Raw genomic sequence first — 19,242 nt, forward strand, 5'->3', positions numbered from 1 at the left:
GCATAACCTTGCAGACTTTATACACATGTATAGAAACGCGTCTGAGAGAAGACTCTGCATTCAGGCTGCCTGAGTAGGAATCCCGGCTTCACCACTTCCTAGCTGGGTGCCTGGCTCATATTGCTTAATGTCCCTATGCCTCCGCTTCCTCGTGGCTCTGTGGAATTCACAGTAAGAATCAGAACACAGTGTCATCGTGAGAATGAGTGTTTACAACAGTGCCTACTGCATAGCAAGCATGAATTCATATAATTAATAAATATTAATTGAGGGTCTATTTTATGCCAAGATTTTTCTACACAGCGTTTAATACCCAGAAAATCCATTGCTGTTATGCAGCTTATACCCTGGTTTAAAAACCAAACACATGAACTACTTTTGCTTTTACGAAGAGTGTCACATAATATACTGTGTGGAACCTGCTTTTCTCGTTCACAACATCTTGCTGTCTATTATGACATGTTTTTGTGTTGTGACACCTTACATTATTACTACAAATGGTGATATGGTATTTCAGTGACTGAGTATCATATTTTGTTTAAAAATTTCCTTTTGTTAGACATTTAGGTAGTTTCCAATTTTTCAGTATTTTAAAGACTAGTATGATGAAAATCCTTTTACACACATCTTTGTGCATTTTACTGGGTATTTCATCAGGATACAGTCTTAGGAGAGTGGATTTGCAGATTAGAGGAAACGCTAATGATAATGGGGCTATGGTTTGAATAGTTTGCTTTTGGCCCCTTTGAATCTCATGTTGAAATTTGATCCCCAGTGTTGGCAGTGGGGCCCAAGGGGAGGTGTTTGGGTGATGGGGGTGGATCCCTCAAGCATGGCTTGGTGCCTTCCTTGCCATAAAGAGTTCTCACTTTTTTAGTTCCCCAAAGGAACTGATGGCTAAAAAGAGCTGGCACCTCCCTCTCCCCTCTCCCTTTCTCTCTCGCTATGTGATGCCTGCTTCCCTTCTGCCGTGAGTGGAAGCTTTCTGAGGCACTCACTAGAAGCAGATGCTGGTGCCCTGTTGTTTGTACAGACTACAGAACCATGAGCCGAATTAAACCTCTTTTCCTTTTAAATTATCAAGCCTCAGATACTCTTTTATGGCAACGCAAACATAGGGCTTTTGGTAAATGTGGCTTCCCTCTGAGGGTTAGGCAAGCCTATGAGTGCTGTAATCTGATCCAAAACTATGCCTTCTTATTCTTTCTACGTTTTGCAGATTGGAGCAAAAATGATTATGTGGTTTGTATTTGCATTCCTTTAACTTTATATACATGTATACAAATACATGTTATAATGTATATGTATGTATATATGTGTTCCATTGGCTATTTCTATTCCTGTCTTGTTTTCACGTCCTGTGACGCTTCCGTTCTGACTTTGATAAAATGATCTTGGACGTTGCTTGAGATAGAATAGCCCATTCTCTGGGTTAAACTTTGTGAGGTAGTGGTTTCAAGGGACATGTGCCCAACCTTCCCTGCTTTGTATTTGCATTTTCCACTAAAAATGTCTAACATGTCATAAATTTGACTTTTCTGCACTTTAGCAGTGACATGGTTTAAATACTAATGAATACTTTTTGTACATCTCAGTGGGAACAGTGCCACTTTTGCATGGGCTGAAAGGTTCTAAACACCATCTGGTATGTGTGAAGGAGGTATGGTTTGGTGTATGCCTGTATTTTGCTCCCTGGTAGGTGTTAGTGTAGCCCAGCACACATTTCTATGTTTTGAGTTGACGTTAGGGGAAAAAAAAAAAAATATATATATATATATATATATATATACATACACACACACACACTATATATATATATTTTAAGTCTCTATGCGATTTTACAAGTGCCACTGCATTTCAGTGTCCTGACCCTATCTCAGAGAGGGCACCCATTCTCAGATTCTTTCCCAAATTGTGAACATCCCGTGCATGTGTATTTCACATCTGTACTTGCTGACTCGTTGCTAAATACATGTTCTTGGTGTAACTCATGTGTAGTTTTCCTTACATGAGAACCCTCCGCCTTTGCTTAATGACCTTCTTGAGGTATATTTTGGGGCTTATCACCTCAGAACAGATTGAACCCACAAAGTATTCCTGATTGATGTTGAATTGACTCTGATTTTATGGGGAGATGAAGGAGAAAGCTGCATGATACAACACCCCACAATCAATATAGACCAACAGGGTCACCTTCTCTCCTCAGAGTTCCTCTTTAGGAACTGGGCCTCTGGGCCTCTCTTTCTCTCTCTGTCTCTCTCTGCACCCTTCCCTAAGCAATCACTGAGTGTCTCCTCCTTTCCTTTACAGAAAAATTCAGCTCTTCTGAATTTCTCACTCAAAGGCACCAGCTGATCCTAATGCCTAGGGAGGCCACATTTTTTTTTTTTTTAAACAAAAGTAAATTTCTTTCTATTGGGGAATGTATTGCTTAGAAGAGCAAGGTCATCTCCAAGTTGTCCCAAGCTATTTGCTTTGTCCTTTCAACCAGTTTAATGACAAGGACCATGATGTCTATTTGTTTTATGTCCCATCTCAACCTCCCTTTCCCCGCAAGGCCTGCTCAGGGTGGTGCCCCAAGCAGCTTCTCAGTAAGATGCTCGCCCACCAATCAGGATTCTCCTGTCTATTCCATCACTTCACACAGAAGGTTGCCCTTAGAAATCACATGAATACATGGAAAAGTAAATGACAGAGCCTCAGTAGATGGAGCCTCAGTCAGTAGATGGACCCCAGGTGTTATTTTCTTCTCCAAAGTCCTCTGACTATAGGAACCTTCCAGTAAGCCTGGCACCTTGCCCTGTGCCCTAACCAGATGCGTCCTGCACCTCAACCCCATGGATGGGAGCCCTTGTGGTGTCCAGCCTGTGGCCCCTGAGCCTTATGCAAATTATGTGCAGTCTTTTTTGCTTGTCTGTGATGGTGGAAATCACAAAAATTATGCATGGAACTTTTTTTCCCCCCTCATCAGCCTGCATTGTTTGTATATTTAATGTGTAGTCCAGAGCAGCCAAAAGTTTGAACACCACTGTTTGGTGTCTGAAAGAGCTCCAAGAGTCTTTGCCTATCTCTGCTGTGTCCATATTCCAGTTCTTTCCTGATAGTTTACTGGCCTCCTGGACCCTAGAGTCTTGCTCCACAAGCCCACAGTGTGTTCGTTTTCCTGAAACTGTGGCAGGCCCCATTTTGGCCAGTCTGGCTCTGTGGGCCACACCTGCTCCTGAAGCCCACCCGCCTCTTGCCTGCCCAGCTCTCTGGCCTCTCCAGCCATCTAACCCCTCATTCCCCCTGCAGCCCAGACCTGCCCCGCTGAGGCCCCTGCCTGGCAGGACATGGTGCCTCTGATGACTAAAAATAGAAGTTGTATAAAAGAACGGTGGGACCCAAATAAAGTCTGAGGCAGGAAATATAATGATCCTCCAAAAATATGATCCTGGCGCTTCCACAGGAGCCCTGTACCTGCTTCAAAGCTTGCGGACTATCTTTATTTTGCATTCAAACTATCTTTTGGGGCCAGGTTTCCTTCATAACATAGCTTATTGCAAAACGGATCTGAAACCCTAGGGAGTTTATCTGTAGTTAGGTTTCTTTTTCTTTCCAGTAACTGTGGGTCGGAGGTATTCCAGCCGTTATTAACTAAAGGACTACTCTGTTTTATGACATCTAATCAGGTGGATGTCCCGCTGGGAGAACAGATTGTGCTCTTTTTTTCCCCCTCTGGACTGAGGAGATAAAGAGATAAAACTCATAGGTTGTTTTATTTTTTTAAAAAGTCAACAGCATGGTCACCCTCTGCTATCTTCATGTGAGCCCGTGATGCATGGGCACCTGGGTTTCATGAGGGAGACATAAGGGTTTGTAGGTGTCATTTTTGTCTTCTGAATGGCTGGGTTTGGTCTATCTAGAAAAGTTCCTTTTCAGGGTCATCTTGGGTCCTACAGGTTCAGATGAAAGTAGCAAAATCTTCATATGTCTATAGACCTGTGTCGTCCCCAGACGTCTTCTCTTGCCTGAGAAACCAAGTTCATTCTCAGTTTGGAGCTGGAAAAAGTCCCAGGGCCACAAACAATGACCAAATAACTTCTCAGAACTTCTGTCTCCAGTTACATAAAGTGGGGCTAGTGGTGCTATTCTGGATAATTCTCCGGGGATCTGATGAGATCTCAGGCAAAAGTGTATGTGAAACATTCAGTTCTGTTCTATGATGGGCCTTGATTATGATGCAACTCAGGTGAGTCAACTTCTCTTTGGCATGTCCTAGTAACTCCAGCATCCCTCCCGTTATGAAAACTTTTCTGCATGAGACTGTATGTATATTTGCACCCTGGCCACTTCTTGAGACAGCGCATGTCTTGAAGTAGGATTGACTTTTACTTGTCCTAAAACTTCTTCAAACCAGGCAATGTCTCCTTGGTTCAGAGCTTTGGGGATTTGTGAACAAAACTGCTTTCTCTCTGTCTGCACTTTTCATGATTGTGTAAATTCCCCTCATATTCCCTTTGAGTTAGTTTTTGCAGCCTGAGTAGGGCTGAGTTCTTAAGGCTGTGCACCCATGCCGTCCCTCCATTCCTATGGTTATTTTAGAGTCTATCTGAACACCATCTGTCCTTTGCAATTCCACCAGCAACTGCCCTGTCTTCCTTAAATGTAGGACCTCTGAGGGCAGGAAATACCTTTTCAGTAATGTCTTAGCCCACGGCCAACCACAGAGTTATGCCATAAAAGGCACTTGGCTAAAGACTTTTTGGCAAGTCAGTCAGTTTCTGAGGCTCCAGTTCATCAACTGTCAGGGCTCAAGATGTCTCTAGTAAGAGACCCCAGTGCTGCCCAGGAAGTAGGAGAGATATTTTACAGAGAGATTTGACAGGTTCAAAAAGGTACCTATAGCCTACAAGAACCTTGTGAAATACAAGATCACAAAGTTCTTTCATTCAAGGCATAACCCTTATTAAAATTTAGGGACAACCTTGTTTGTGGGTAAATACCCAGAATCTGTGGCTGGATTGCTTGATTTGAATCTTGGCTCTGCCATCTCTTCCCTTCTCTGTGCCTCAGTTCTCCTGTCTGTAAAATGGGGATAATAATAGTTTTTACTTACATGGTTACTATAGGATGAAATGAATTACTACCTATAAAGTATTAGAAGATTCCTGGAAGAGAGACAGTGCTTAGTAAACAAACCAACAAATGTTTGGGAACAGGAGAGATAGAGTTAACATTAAAAATACTAGTGTATGAATGAATAAATGACTTCCTCCCACCACCTGCAGGAGACAGCAGAAGCAGGAGCTCCAGGTAGCACAAACCAGTCAGCAATAGAATCCTTTCCAGTGGGAGGCAGAAGTCATCTTTCCAGAAATAAAATGATAAAATGAGCACCCACTCTAGGCTAGACCCTGCAATAGGGATTGTATGTCACCTACCTTAGTCCTTACAGCCATCCTGTGAGAAAGGTGTTGTTTTGTGCCTGTGGGAGAAAGCCCAGGGCAGGGAGCTCAACCCAGTGTGCTCAACACCCACATAGTTAGCAAGGGGGAGCACCAGGAGTCAGAGCTCTTAATCAATAGAACCTCCAGGTTTCCATCTATGTACCTATCAGGGCAACTTCTCTCTCAATTTCATGTCTCAACTCAGTGTCTGCACCAGGATGCTGAAGATTGTGGACAGCGCACAGACTAACGGAGCAGGAGACTCACCTTCTGATCTGGCTCTGCCACTGACTCGCCAGCTAGGACAAGCTATTATCTCTGCTGTGCTGGAAACTAATGCTTGCCCTGTCTACCCCAGGGAACATGGTGAGAATCATCAGATCATAGCATTCCCACTTCAATCCATCAAACAATGAGTTCTCACCATAGCTGCTTTTGTAGGTATTTTTTTTGGTGTTGGAAAAATAAGAAACACTTAAAATGCAAGATCACATTGTTTCTATGAGTTTGGACAACGTGAACTGGTTTTTCTTGGGGCCTGATTGCCCCGGGCAGGCTGAAGATAAAGACTCCAGAGCTGGGCAACCCAGAGAGCAAACCACACTCTTGAGATGTTCCCCAGCTCTTTCCCCTATTCCATGAATAAGGGCATGTTTCGAATTGCTTCAGAATGAGGATGTCAGCAAAGGCAGACAAGCCAAAAAGGAGCTCCCCACCCCCATGAAGATCTCCGTGAGGCTGAGGTCCCCATAAGGCACTCAGGCAAGTTTTAATGTGTATTTACAATGGGGGGAAGTTTCTAGGCTTCTCTGGGAAGAAAGATATCAAGACAAAATATTAAAAAAAGATTTGAAAGGTAAGGGAATAATAAGCAATAAAGTCAGAATTCTTACGCAGCTGGGATGCACCAGGGTGGCTGTACTGGTCTGCCTCAGTCAGCATCGAGTTCTGATTGGTCTGTCTCAGTCAGCATCGTGTTCTGATTGGTCTGTCTCAGGCATCATCTTGTTCTGATTGGTCTGCCTCAGTCAGCATCGTGTTCTGATTGGTCTGTCTCAGTCAGCCTCGAGTTCTGATTGGTCTGTCTCAGTCAGCATCGAGTTCTGATTGGTCTGTCTCAGTCAGCATTGTGTTCTGATTGGTCTGTCTCAGTCAGCATCCTGTTCTGATTAGTTAGTGCCCAGGGTAGGCAGCTTGTTATTAATAAATAATCAACTGTTGCCCCTGCATAAAGCTTGGTTGCTTTTTGGTTTTGTGGAGGGCGTCCCTGATTCCGTGCTAGTCAGGTGCCAGCTCTTTCCCCACCTGTCCCCTGGGATTGTAGTGGTAGCATAGTGCAAAACATGAGGTCCAGACTCCACTGCAAGATACACATGGGGTGACACACAGGGAACCAAGGGTGGCTTCTCCCCACCTGGCTGAACTCTAAGAACAGAGCTGGATCTTTAGTTCTTCATCAGCTCCTGCTTAGAAGGTGTTCAGGAAGTGTCCACTCAATGAGTGACGGGATTAACCAGAAAGCACTCAGGGAGCACAGCTTGGGTGAAGTGTTGGGTGATTCACGGTACAGGATGAATTATTAAGACTAAGTCACAGCTCTCAAGGAATTCCCAGCTGGTGGTGGATAATCCCATCCCCATGTGACAAATATAAAGGACAAACAGATATCAGCATTTTTTGTTTGTTTTTTTAAACATTCAATTTTAAAAGATAATAAAAGATCATCACTAAGTAAAATGAAAGAACCAACGATATTAAGGGCGAATAAAGATTTTCCTTGGATGTTAAGGCCCTGGGAAAAGCAAATTCCTTTGGAAACTGCCCAACGTGTGGCATTTCTCATCCCTTCCTTTTTGTAAAGGCTGGTTTTGTTGGGTTTTTAACTGAGAGCCTCGGGATGGAGGAGAAGCTATCTTCTCAGCGCAGAGTTTTCTCCCCCTTTTCCAAAGGGAAGGCAGATTTGGGAAACTGGCACTGCCCCTGCCCAGATGGCAGCCAGCAGCTGGCTCTGGCAAAGGAAAGTTCTCACTCTCGGCTGCTGGCTGCCCCTCCCGTTTCCCCAGCAATGCCGGCCGGGCCATTGGAAAGGACAGCGTGTGAGAGCCCGGCCATGCCAACAGCTCGTCGCCACCCTGACCCGGCTGCTCTGGCACTGGCACCCAGGCCTGCGGCGGGAGCAGGGCGCAGCTCCCACCAGCAGCTCCAGTCCCTCTTCCTGCCTCAGCTGCTGGCTTGGCCCTGTGCTCCCCCGCGCTATGGCTGCTGACACCCGTGGGGCTGCAGCACGAGGGACAAAGGGAGGTGATGAGCTCAGAAAGAGTGGCTGGCCATGGCCATTTAACCACAGCAAGATTTGGGCACCAGCCCCCAGATGACCAGGCTGGCTCATGGCTGCCCTCTTCCTACACTGGATACCTCTCTGACTCCCAACCCACCCTACCTGCCCTCTCTTCTCCACCTTAGGTGTATTTTCCTTTCTCTCTCCCTCCCTCCCTCCCTGGAACCAATTCCTCACGGACACTTTATCCCCCTCCCTCCGCCCTTCCTTTCCTTCCTTCCTTCTTCCCTCCTTCCCTCCTTTCGCCTCTCCCTTTTTTATTCCTTTCTTCTTGTCTCGCGCTTTCTTCTTCTCTTTCCCCTTCTCTGTCCTTCCTCTCTTTCTTCCTTCTCCCTTACCTGCCTTCCCTCCTTTTCTCCTTTCTCCCTGCCTTCCCTCCTTTTCTCCCTTCTCCCTGCCTTCCCTCCTTTTCTCCCTTCTCCCTGCCTTCTCTCTTTCCTTCCCTCTTTTCCTCCTTCCCTCCTTCTTACCCTGTCTTCTTCCCTCTTTGCTTCCTCCGTTCCCTTCTTCCTTCCCATTCTTTTTCTCCTCTCATGATGTCTTTCCCTTACTTTCTTTCCTTCTCCTTGTTTCTTTTATTCTTCAAATATTTGTGACTACACATTATTAGGTCTGACAATTAAGTTTGTGAACTCGTCCTAGAAAAAGTGCTGCATACGTCACTGCTGAAGTATAGCCAACTATGGTTGGCCAACCGGTAACTTTAGTGATATTCAGCAATGAGGTATGAAGCACTTTTTCTAGAATGAGTTTGTGAACTTAATTGTCCAACCTGTATGTCTGATCCTCTGTAGGTTCAGGGAGAACACAGATGCACGAACACTTGGCCCTGCCCCCAGGAGCTCACAGTCTAGTGAGAATGTCATGCATTGGGATGAATCTGTGACAATTAATGACAAGACAGGGTGTTAAGTACAGTTCTGTAAAAGCACACAAATTACTAATAATGCGGAAGAAAGAACCATTCATTTCTACCTGACCTATTTTTGGGAAAAGTTATCTGAGGAGCTGCCATTTTTTCAATTTAGTTGCTTGATCTGCTTCATATGCTCCTGATAAAAAGGTTTAATGGCTCTAGTTGGAAAACTAGAGGGTCTAGCTGGAAAAAATAAGAGGTTTGCTTTTTGTTTCAATTCTTGCTTATGACTCATGTCTTCAGGTTTGAGTAGCTGGTTGTGAATTCTGCAGTTTATTATCTGAATTTTAAACTCAGATACCTCACTGGGTATTTGTTTTAAAAGATGTCTTGATGTACAACTGTTTTACATAATGGTCTTTGGATGGGGTATTCGGTATTACACATTTCTATTTAAATAAGCATTTGGGCTTTTAGTAAAATGTACTTGCTTTCTTCAATAATAGTTACTATTTGCTCCAAACTATAGTCAGCCCTCTGTATCCACAGGTTCCACATCTGTGGATTCAACCAACAGCAGATCAAAAATATTGGGAAAAAAGAAAAGGGTGGTTGGCATCTATATTGAACCCATACGGACTATTTTTTTCTTTCTGTTATTCCCTATACAATACAGTATAACAACTATTTACATAGAATTTACATTACAGTAGGTATCATAGCAAAGGAATCATACAAAAGGTATCATACAAAAGGAATGCATAGATTATATGTAAATGCTATGCATTTTATATTAGAGACGTAGGCAGCCCTGGATTTTGGTATCTGAAGGGAGACCTGGCACCAATTCCGCATGGACACCGAGGGACTACTGTATACTCTTCATGTATCTTCCCTCTCTCTAGTTGGAGAAGGAAAATAACACGAAGAAAAAAATCACCATATAATTAATACCAACATTTTTTGGTGTTCACAGGGTGGTTGGTGGTTTTCAGGGCCAACCGCAGAGCATCTAGAAGTTGCTGATACCCAGTGGTTGCAGGCCGGAGCTCTGGTCTTGGTACTACACCTTGAAAACAAAAGCATCCTGCCCCGGAACTTTAGGAAGCAGGGCAGCTGCTCCATTGTCATTAGCATCACCTATGGTAACATAATTAGTATGTACAGTTAAAGGTGAAGGGTAATCTTTAAGAACATCAAATAATCCTTTTCACAGTTGGAGGCAAGCAGCGTAGTCTAGAAAAGACTGCTGACCACGCTGTATGTTAATGAGGAGGTCTGGGGTCCAATGTCGTTTGGGTCAGTTAGCAGCACAACAGAACATGACGGCAGAACGCACCTTTTCTTGCAAAGGAAATGAAGTTATAGTAAGAAATATAAATATAACACATTCTTGTGACCACTTACATGAAAATTTATGTTCCCATAAAACCATATACACAAATGTCGATTGTGGTGTTCATCCTAACAGACTTTGTCATTGTTTTGGTTTGGAGTTTTGTTGGCTTAATGAAAAATATTTAAAACAATACGATTCACTTTTTGGAGGGGCATACAGATGAGAAGGTTTTGAAAAATGCGTAGATTCTTGTATCACCACCGTAGTTATGACACAACGGTCCTAACATCACCCCTGTCACCCACTCTCCAAATTTCCTGGGTCAGCCTGTTATATTCCACCCCTTTCTTTACTTCCAAGACTTGGAAAATACTGATCTATTCTGCAGATCTTTTCCAGAATTCTCTATAAATGAAGCTTTACAGCCTTTTCAGATCTGTTTTCTTTCACTTAGCAGAACCTATAGAGAAGTCAGCCTTGCTGCTGCACGTGCTGAGAGCGTGCTCCTCTTACCGCCAAGCAGCCTTCCCCTGATGTATGTGCCACACTTGCTGTGTCCCTTCCCCTGATGTATGTGCCACACTTGCTGTGTCCCTTCCCCTGATGTATGTGCCACACTTGCTGTGTCCCTTCCCCTGATGTATGTGCCACACTTGCTGTGTCCATTCTCTGGTTGAAAAACGTTTGGTTATTTTTGGTTTGGGGTCACTGTGATAAAAGTTGTGATAAATGTTTGTGTACAGTTTTTGTGTGAACACAACTTTTTGTTTCTCATACTCAAATACCTAGGAGTGAGATTGTTAGGTCAGGTAGTACCTGTGTTTTTAACTTCATAAGAAACTAAAAATATGTACCATTTTAATTTGTAACAGCACTGTGTGAGGATTTCAGTGGCTCCATGTGCTGGTACTTGGTATGGTAAATTAAAAACAAAACATTAGCCAACGAAGTAGGTCTGTAGTGGAGTCGCGTTATGTTGTCATTTGTATTCTTTTCTTCACGACGGTGAACATCTGTCATGCACTTATTTACTGTTTGTATGTCTTGTATAGTAAAATGTCTGTTCAAATCTTTTGGCCATTTCTTTGAATTGGCTGCTTTGTTTCCCAATTATTATTTTTATAAATCAAGTTCTTCATATCTTACAGATACAAGTCCTTCATAGACAGGGATTTGTTAATATTTCCTTCTAGTTTGTGGTTTGATTTTTCATTGTCCTAATAGTATCTTTTGCAGAGCAAGTTTTTAAAAAGTCAATAAAGCCCAATTTATCCATTTTTTCTTTTATGAATAATGCTTTTGCTGTTGCAGCAAAGAGCTCTTTGCCCAACCCAATGTTGCAAAGATTTTCTCCTAGATTTTCTTCTAGAAATTTTGTAATTTCACCATTGACATTTACATTTAGGTCATCTGTTCTGAGTTAATTTTTGTATACAGTATGTATTGAGAGTCTTTCTTTTTTTTTTGCATATTGACATTCAGTTGTTCCACTGCCATTAGTTGAAAAGACTAGTTCTCTTCTATTGAATTCCCTTTGCACTTTTGCCAGAAGTAAGCTGACTGTATTTGCATGGGTCTACTGCTGGGCTCCCTGAGGGTGGTATTTCTACGTTCAGCACCTTATCTCGTATACTCTCTGTCTCACAGAAGAAATGCTGTTCTACCAGGTAAACAGTACCTGTATTAACGTATTCTAGTATTAATGAGCTAGAATACATTAATATTTGACTAGCAAAAGAGAAGTTTTGGCAAATTTAGATTAGAACTAATTTTGCCATTGATTGTAGGGTGACTGTTTTGTTTAGGATTTTTTGATCTTGAAGAAACCACGTGAGGCTCAAGTGAGAGGTGTCATAAAGATTAATGAGGCCCATGGCTGGGAGAGGACCTGGGATTTGCCTCATCAGCATCCACATACGGGTATAATTTCTTTATTCTCATTTTATGGTCAAAACATCGAGGGGCAGTGGTGGTGAAGATGCCTATGAGAATAAGTGAGCTGTTAAATTATAAGGACTTTAAGAAAAAATCTACCTCTTCCCATTGCCCCTAGAGTGAGTAGGCAGTGAACAGGTCTGCATTTACTTTTGGCTGCATTGGGTCAAATGCACAAATTACACAGGAAATGTATTTAATGCCTGAGTCCCCATGACATCCCTTTGGCACCCCTTTACCAACAGAATTATTCTTTTACAATTTTGGAATGAAAAGCATGCAAAATGGTGTCTTCATATTGCTTCAGTGTTTTCCATCCATGCCACTCATTTCTAATTTTTCATGGCTTTAAACCACCATCTGCTGGAAGGGTGGAGGGGAAACTTGCAAGATCTTCGTGTCCTGCTTTCCATCCTCAGGCCTGACTGCGCTGGGGCCACACGAGCAAGAAGCATTTTTTGTCTAACTCAGAAAGGCTTCTATCTCTGGAGGTTTCATTCTCTGGATAGGACAAGCTGTCTCTCCAATATTCCCTATTGGTGGATAAGAATCCTTCATTCATACCCAAAACTAGCAGGTTTGTACTAGGATAATAATTTTGTGTCTTTGGCTAACTTTGCTTTCTTTTGCTATATAAATCATTCAAATGCTTCAAGTCCAAAAACGAACACCAGGGCAGTTTGTGATTAACCTTTCTCTGCTCCAAGAAGTCGCCAGCATCAGGGATTCTTCCTCTAAAATAGCAAAACCAGTTTTTAATACACCAAAAAGACTTTTGCCCAGAGCCCTCTGGTCATCTATTTTCCTTAATAGCCTTTTATGAAGGACCTTATCAAAAGCTTGCAAGGAAATCCAAGTAAATTATGTTCCTTGGTTCACCTTTACCTACTATTTCATTAACTTTTTCAAAAACAATATGACATAGTTTTCAACATAATTAAAGGGGTTGGGAAAAAGGGAACTTTAACTACTGCTTGACAGTTTTCGTAGTTGCTTCAGCGAGCTGGGTCACTGTTCATATTCTGCCTCTGCTTAAGGACACTAATTCATTTCCCAGGCTGTCTGGTGAGGTCAGCCACTAGTTCAAGGTGGAAATGACAAGTTTTTAGGCTTTCAAGTATGCAGTACTAAGCTCTCCAGAGAGTATGAAGGAAGGAAACCACAAGTTTATCCAGGTCTGGCCCAGAGAAAGAGGAAATGATGGGAAAAACCAAGACGAGGGCAGAGGTGGTGTCTCTTTGGAGGGAAAGATCTAACCTGACAGAGTCTCGCATACTCCCAAGCAACTCTATTTTTTATATGAGAAAAGGGGAGGCTGAGAATAGGGGAGGCTGTGTAATGATTTTATACGCCATGAAGGCATAGGGCTGATGCCACCCATTTCCCAAGGGAAAAGTTTAAACTTTTCCCTTGCGAGGCATGGAAAAACCAGAATTCGAGGGTGGACAGAGGCTGATACCACAAGAAGGAAAAGATTAGAGACTGAAATAAGCTCACACAACCAGTAGTAGCAGTATTAAAAATGATAATAATCATCATCAGAATTGCAGCTGCCTTACGGAGTGCTTCCCTTGTGCAAGCACGTGCCGGGCACGTGCACAGACCTATTTCATTTAAGCTTACTAACAGATAGCATTATCTTCATATATAAAGAAGGCACAGAGTTTAAAGGACATGGTGAGGGTCATGTAGTTAACAAATTATCAGATCCGGGAGGCAGTCTTCCCCTTCCAAGTCAGAAATATGTAGATTTTCATGATGCTAGCTCTCCATTCTGAACCCATTCACCAGCAATATTGGCCCATAAGTCAAATATTCTGATTAAGTAAACGTTCTAAACATTCTAAATATGAATCACCAGTTTTCATAAAGTAAGTGTCATTACTCAATGGGTAAGAAAAAGGCAAATGCTGTTTAATTTGCATCCGTGACTCACAGAGGCATTTCTGGGCTGCAGTCCTCAAAGCATCTTTATGAAAATCTCCATTTTCATTGGTCTGAGAATTTGGAAGTGCTTGTTTACAAAGGCCTCTGGCTGACAAATTGCTAGTAAAGTTGGCTTTCAAGATAGAAAGGCACTAATAAGGAGATGCAGAGAAGCTTCCATTTCTTCCCGGCTTACTTCTTGGTTTCTGTTGGCTCAATGCCTATTTTTCCTTATGTCCTAAGAAGTGGGCCAGTTTTAGTCTTTTTCACAACTAGAGAAAGCCCACCATAATTGTCCTATCAACAAATTCAATGGTGATCATACCTGAATGCTAGAAAGCAATTTTTTATTATTTTTTTAAGGTATCTCCCAAAGGTCAGCATTCTCTCCCCATGTGCTCCTGCGGGCTGCTAAGTTCCAAGTGATCGTTATGTTCTGACTCATCCGCGGTTCTACGAAACACTGAGTATCTTGAGTGAACAGTTGGGCACCTGCAGGCACCTTTACCAGGCCAAACAGTCTAGCTAGGCTCCCAGCTCCTGATTTCTCAAGACAATGACCATTCAGACCACAAGCCCAAGAAGCTGAGGAATCAGAAAAGCAGCTTGGGCTTTTCTTCAATGAATGGATATACTGATTGAACAGAATATAAACGTGACAGCCTAGGAGAAAAAGAAATCTTTCTGTCTAGCATCAAAACTGAGAATCTGGGTGGGAAAGAACAAGCTTTCTATATCTACTGTGGAGGGGTGGGGGGAAATAGCTAAGATCCGGTAAAGTCAGAAGGTGACTGTTTTGAAGAAATATTTCCATGTCCATTCTTGGGAAATAGGTGGCATCAGCCCTGTGGCTTCATAGAGTATAAAATTATTACACAGGTCTCCGTATGACCTGCCAGGCAGTGTGCAGAGACCCTGGGCAGTGCAGGAAAGCCCACGTGGTCCTCCCACTGCTGGGCAGCTGTGTTCCAATTCTGTCTCCGGTACATTCAAGCTTTGGTGGCTTTGGACAAGTTGACTTGGACTTATTCACCAGAATTTCAGTTTCCTCATCTGCAAAATAGAAGCAATAATGCCTGGCTTATCTGGTGGTTTGGGGGAATTTGTAAAATGGTGTATGCATAGTGCCTGACACATTGCAAATTATTCCTTTCCCACAGATTTCCTGGTCTGTTACTCCTAGCATAACTTTGTGTTTGACTTTATGTTTTTTATATGCTGTCCACTGATGATAAAGAAATAAAATTTCTTGTAGGAAAGTGTAGTAACTAAATATTTTCTCCCTAATTGAACCTATGTGAAAAGTATAGAACATTTTATATTTTTAATATCATTCTCATCTTACCCTGACACTTTTTTGGCCCCATCTCATAGGGATTTTCTTGTCTGCTCCCACTTGTCAGTGAAGATAGAATCTGGGCTTGGGAGGAGGCCCAGGTTGGGGGAAGAGGATGTTGGGTTGCTTGTTACCTCTGAGCCCTTGCTGGTCTTTGCAGTAGGGTGAATTTTGTTCCCTAGGTCCCTTGAGCTGGTGGTCATGGAGGAAGGAGGAGCGGCTCTTCATCTTGTCTTTTGAGGTTCAGTCCTGCCCATGGCATGGCCACTTGTATCTGGTGGTGGAGTCCTTGTGCTCTATCACCATCTTGTTCCAACCCAGGCCCCTGTGTGCCTTGTGGCCTCTCAGAACTACTGTATCCTGCCCCAGGAGCATATGGAAGCTTCTGGATTCCATATGTACCAAGTATAGGTCTTAGGGAGCCAGGAACTCTACTTCAGAGCACCTGTACCACTACTTCAGCCAGGTGAACTTAACCTGGCAATAGTGCCATCCTGCTGTGGGTTCAATACAAGTGTGGGCTTCCAGGGAAGGGGGAGTGAAATTCTCCTGGCACACTCAGGAAACAATGGAACAAGCCACACTGCTCTGAGGAATCCCTAGCCTGGAAAACAGACCTGGGACAGAGACATACAGAACGGGCTACTTTCTGTTTTCCTTACCTTTTCCAATTTCTTCCTCCTCCCACCTCTGGAATAACACTCCTTCTTTTTTCCCAGACAGATGAGAATGCCTCCTGTGCCTTATTCCTAATCCTCTACCAGGGGTCCTCAAACTTTTTAAACAGGGGGCCAGTTCACTGTCCCTCAGACCGTTGGAGGGCCGGACTATAGTTAAAAAAAAAATATGAACAAATTCCTGTGCACACTGCACATATCTTATTTTGAAGTAAAAAAACCAAGACGGGAACGAATACAATCACACCGCCTCATGTGGCCCACGGGCCCTAGTTTGAGGACCCCTGCCTGCGTTGTCACACAAATATTGCTCGGCTTACATACAGGGAGCTTTTAAAATTTATAGTATCCCTTTTCTCAAAGCTTAGCTTTTAAGACTAACATTTTATTAAACACTAGAAAAAAAATCATAATTTGATGGTGAGTGTAATGACTTCCTTTTTTCTGGGTGGTATTTACTTATCACCAAAAGAGTAAGAAATACTGATTCAATGGATGAAATTTATAAGGAATCATGATTTAGAAGGAAAGGAAGATTGTAACACTTTAATTTATACATCTATATTATAAATTTTATTTATTCGTTTATTTATTTCTTTGGAGTCATCATCACATAGGTGATTTTCATTTTTATAAATTTCATTTTATAAAATAACATAAAGGGGTATATTATAAGTATATAGTAACCTTTGGGTATGGAGGCTCACACCTGTAATCCTAGTACTTAGGAGGCTGAGACTGGAGGATCACTTGAGCTCAGAAGTTCAAGTCCAGCCTGACAAAGAGTGAGACCCTGTTTCTACTAAAAATAGAAAAAATTAGCCAGGCATTGGGGAGGATGCCTGTAGTCTCAGCTACTCAGGAGGCTGAGGCAGGAGGGTTGTTTGAACCCAACAGTTTGAGGTTGATATGAGCTAGGCTGATGCCATAACACTAGAGTGTCTGCTCAGGTGACAAAGCAAGACTTTGTCTAAAAAAAATATGTATATATATAAACAGCAAAAAAGATATATATTATATGTACATACATATGTATGTACACACACACACACACATACACATGTTTTAGACCTACCATGGTCATCTGCAGTCATTCAACTAATTCAGTGGAGCTGAGGGGTAGGAAAAGGAAAGGAAGGCATTTTGCTGAACTACCTACCAAAACTTTAAGCACATTACCAGCGGTAATTAGACAATTAGTCAATACCTACATTGAAACTTCCAGAGCTGGGATGTTTGCCTTTCCTGGTCACTGTATTTCATATTAGTGGATGTGAAGCATTTACTAATTTCCTTCCTTATGGATTTATATCATGTCATTATAACAGTTGATCAGCAGTCTTCCTGTCTCTTTTTTAGCAGAATAGTGTTTTACCCATTTTCATTTGAAGACTATAAAAAGCTGTAATTTTGCCAAGCAGAACTTTTTCAGAACTTTGTTGAATTCATTTAATAAATATTCACTGGGTGCCTACTATTTCTAGGCATTGTCTAGGCACTTGGTGTGTCTCTGTGGTAGAACCAAGTGAAGAGGAGGAGGAAAGAGAAAGTTTGAAAAGAAGGCAAATAGAAAAGACTGAATTAGAAAAGCACCCAATACCCTATATATCAAAATTGTACAAAACATATACGTTTCATTTTTTTTTTTTGCAGTTTTTCCCAGGGCCAGGTTTGAACCCACCACTTCTGGTATATGGGGCCAGCGCCTTACTCCTTTGAGCCACAGGCGCTGCCCCAAGATATACATTACTTGATTTTCCTCTGTGAAAAACTTTTGTGTTCATGGAATCTGTTATAATTATCCCCATGTAAGTATCATCTGGAGACACGATGATCCCTCAGGGACTGGAATATTACCCTTTTTAATTCATAAAATTAAGTATCATTTAGCTGGGTGTGGTGGTTCACGTCTGTAATCCTAGCATTTTGGGAGGCCAAAGCAGGTTGGATTACTTGAGGTTAGTAGTTTGAGACCAGCCTGAGCAAGAGTGAGACCCCATCTCCACTAAAAATAAGGGAAAAACAAACAAACAAACAAAAAAAACTAGCCAGGCATTGTGACAGGTGCCTATAGTCTCTGCTACTTGGGAGGCTGAGGCAAGAGGATTATTTAAGTCCCAGAGTTTGTGGTTGGTGTGAGCTAAGGTGCCATGGCACTCTACCCAGGGTAACAGAATGAGACTGTGTTTCAAAAAAAAAAAAAAAATTAAGTGTCATTTTATTCAGAATGAATTTGCAATACTAGTGGTAAAGCTCATTTATCTTTATTTATCCTTTTCTCTCCTGAATAGGCACCTCAGTGTTTCCTACTTCCACCAAGCTTTATGCTGAGACGTCTCCCTTCTTCCGTCTATAACCTGGAATTTTTTTAAATCTATGGAGTAATCTTCTTTATGGAACCCTCTTTGACTCTCCAGCCAATGCCAACATGAATTCTCTCTCTGAACCCCTATCACATTTCTAGCTAGCTTCGCTTTATTGGCCTCAAAACCATGTTGAGGATAGATGTATGTCTTAAATTTCTTTGTATATTCTGTAACACCTAGAAAAATGTTAGGCCATTGTAGGTGCTCCATATTTAAATAGGTGTATACTTACTGAATACAGTGACATATGATATTAAAAATAGTTACAGCATGAACGTAGTAGAGCAGAGAATGCCCTTACCAATTTACATTGTCTACATAGAGGTCATATCTTATATATATCAGATATTCAAAGTATTACACAATATAGATATATTATTCCACATTTTATAGATGAGAGAAGAGAGAACTGAGTTTCAGAGAAGTTCAAATTACTTGTTCAAGAATGGAACAGCCAATGGAATACCTTAAGACAGTGTTTTTCAATTTTTTATGTATCATAGCACACTTGAACTTAAACTTCCAAGCACACTTAAATTATGTTGATAAAAAAAAGAATTAAAAAAGAGTATATACTTATGCTTTTTTGAATTCATTCAAAAATAATTTAATTATTAATCTTTAAAAATTTTCACAGCACACCCAAGATCCTCTCATGGCAAACCAGTATGCCATGACACACCAGTTGAAAATCACTGCCCTAGGACCATTTCACATGTGTGCTCTTATCATTGCACTACACTGATTACCTTGTCATGGCCCCTATGGTCCTGTCCCTGTTGCTGCAGGGAAGAAATAGGTGTGACACAGATAGAAGTACAAGCTTGCAAGAGGCAGGCTAACCATAGTGTAGGGTAGCCCCAAGCAACCTCTGCAATAGCTGTTTATTGAGACTGTAATAGACTGGTGAGGGGGTGTGGGATAATGACCGCATGCTTAGGGATTGCCCCGGGCTCGGGCTGTCTCTCCACAACTAACAACTGCGGATGTGTTGCCTGCCAAGCGACAAATCATCTCGCTCAGAGGCCATCAGGTCTTGG

The sequence above is a fragment of the Nycticebus coucang genome, chromosome 10 (genome assembly GCF_027406575.1).
Source record: "Nycticebus coucang isolate mNycCou1 chromosome 10, mNycCou1.pri, whole genome shotgun sequence".
NCBI classification, from domain to species: domain Eukaryota; kingdom Metazoa; phylum Chordata; class Mammalia; order Primates; family Lorisidae; genus Nycticebus; species Nycticebus coucang.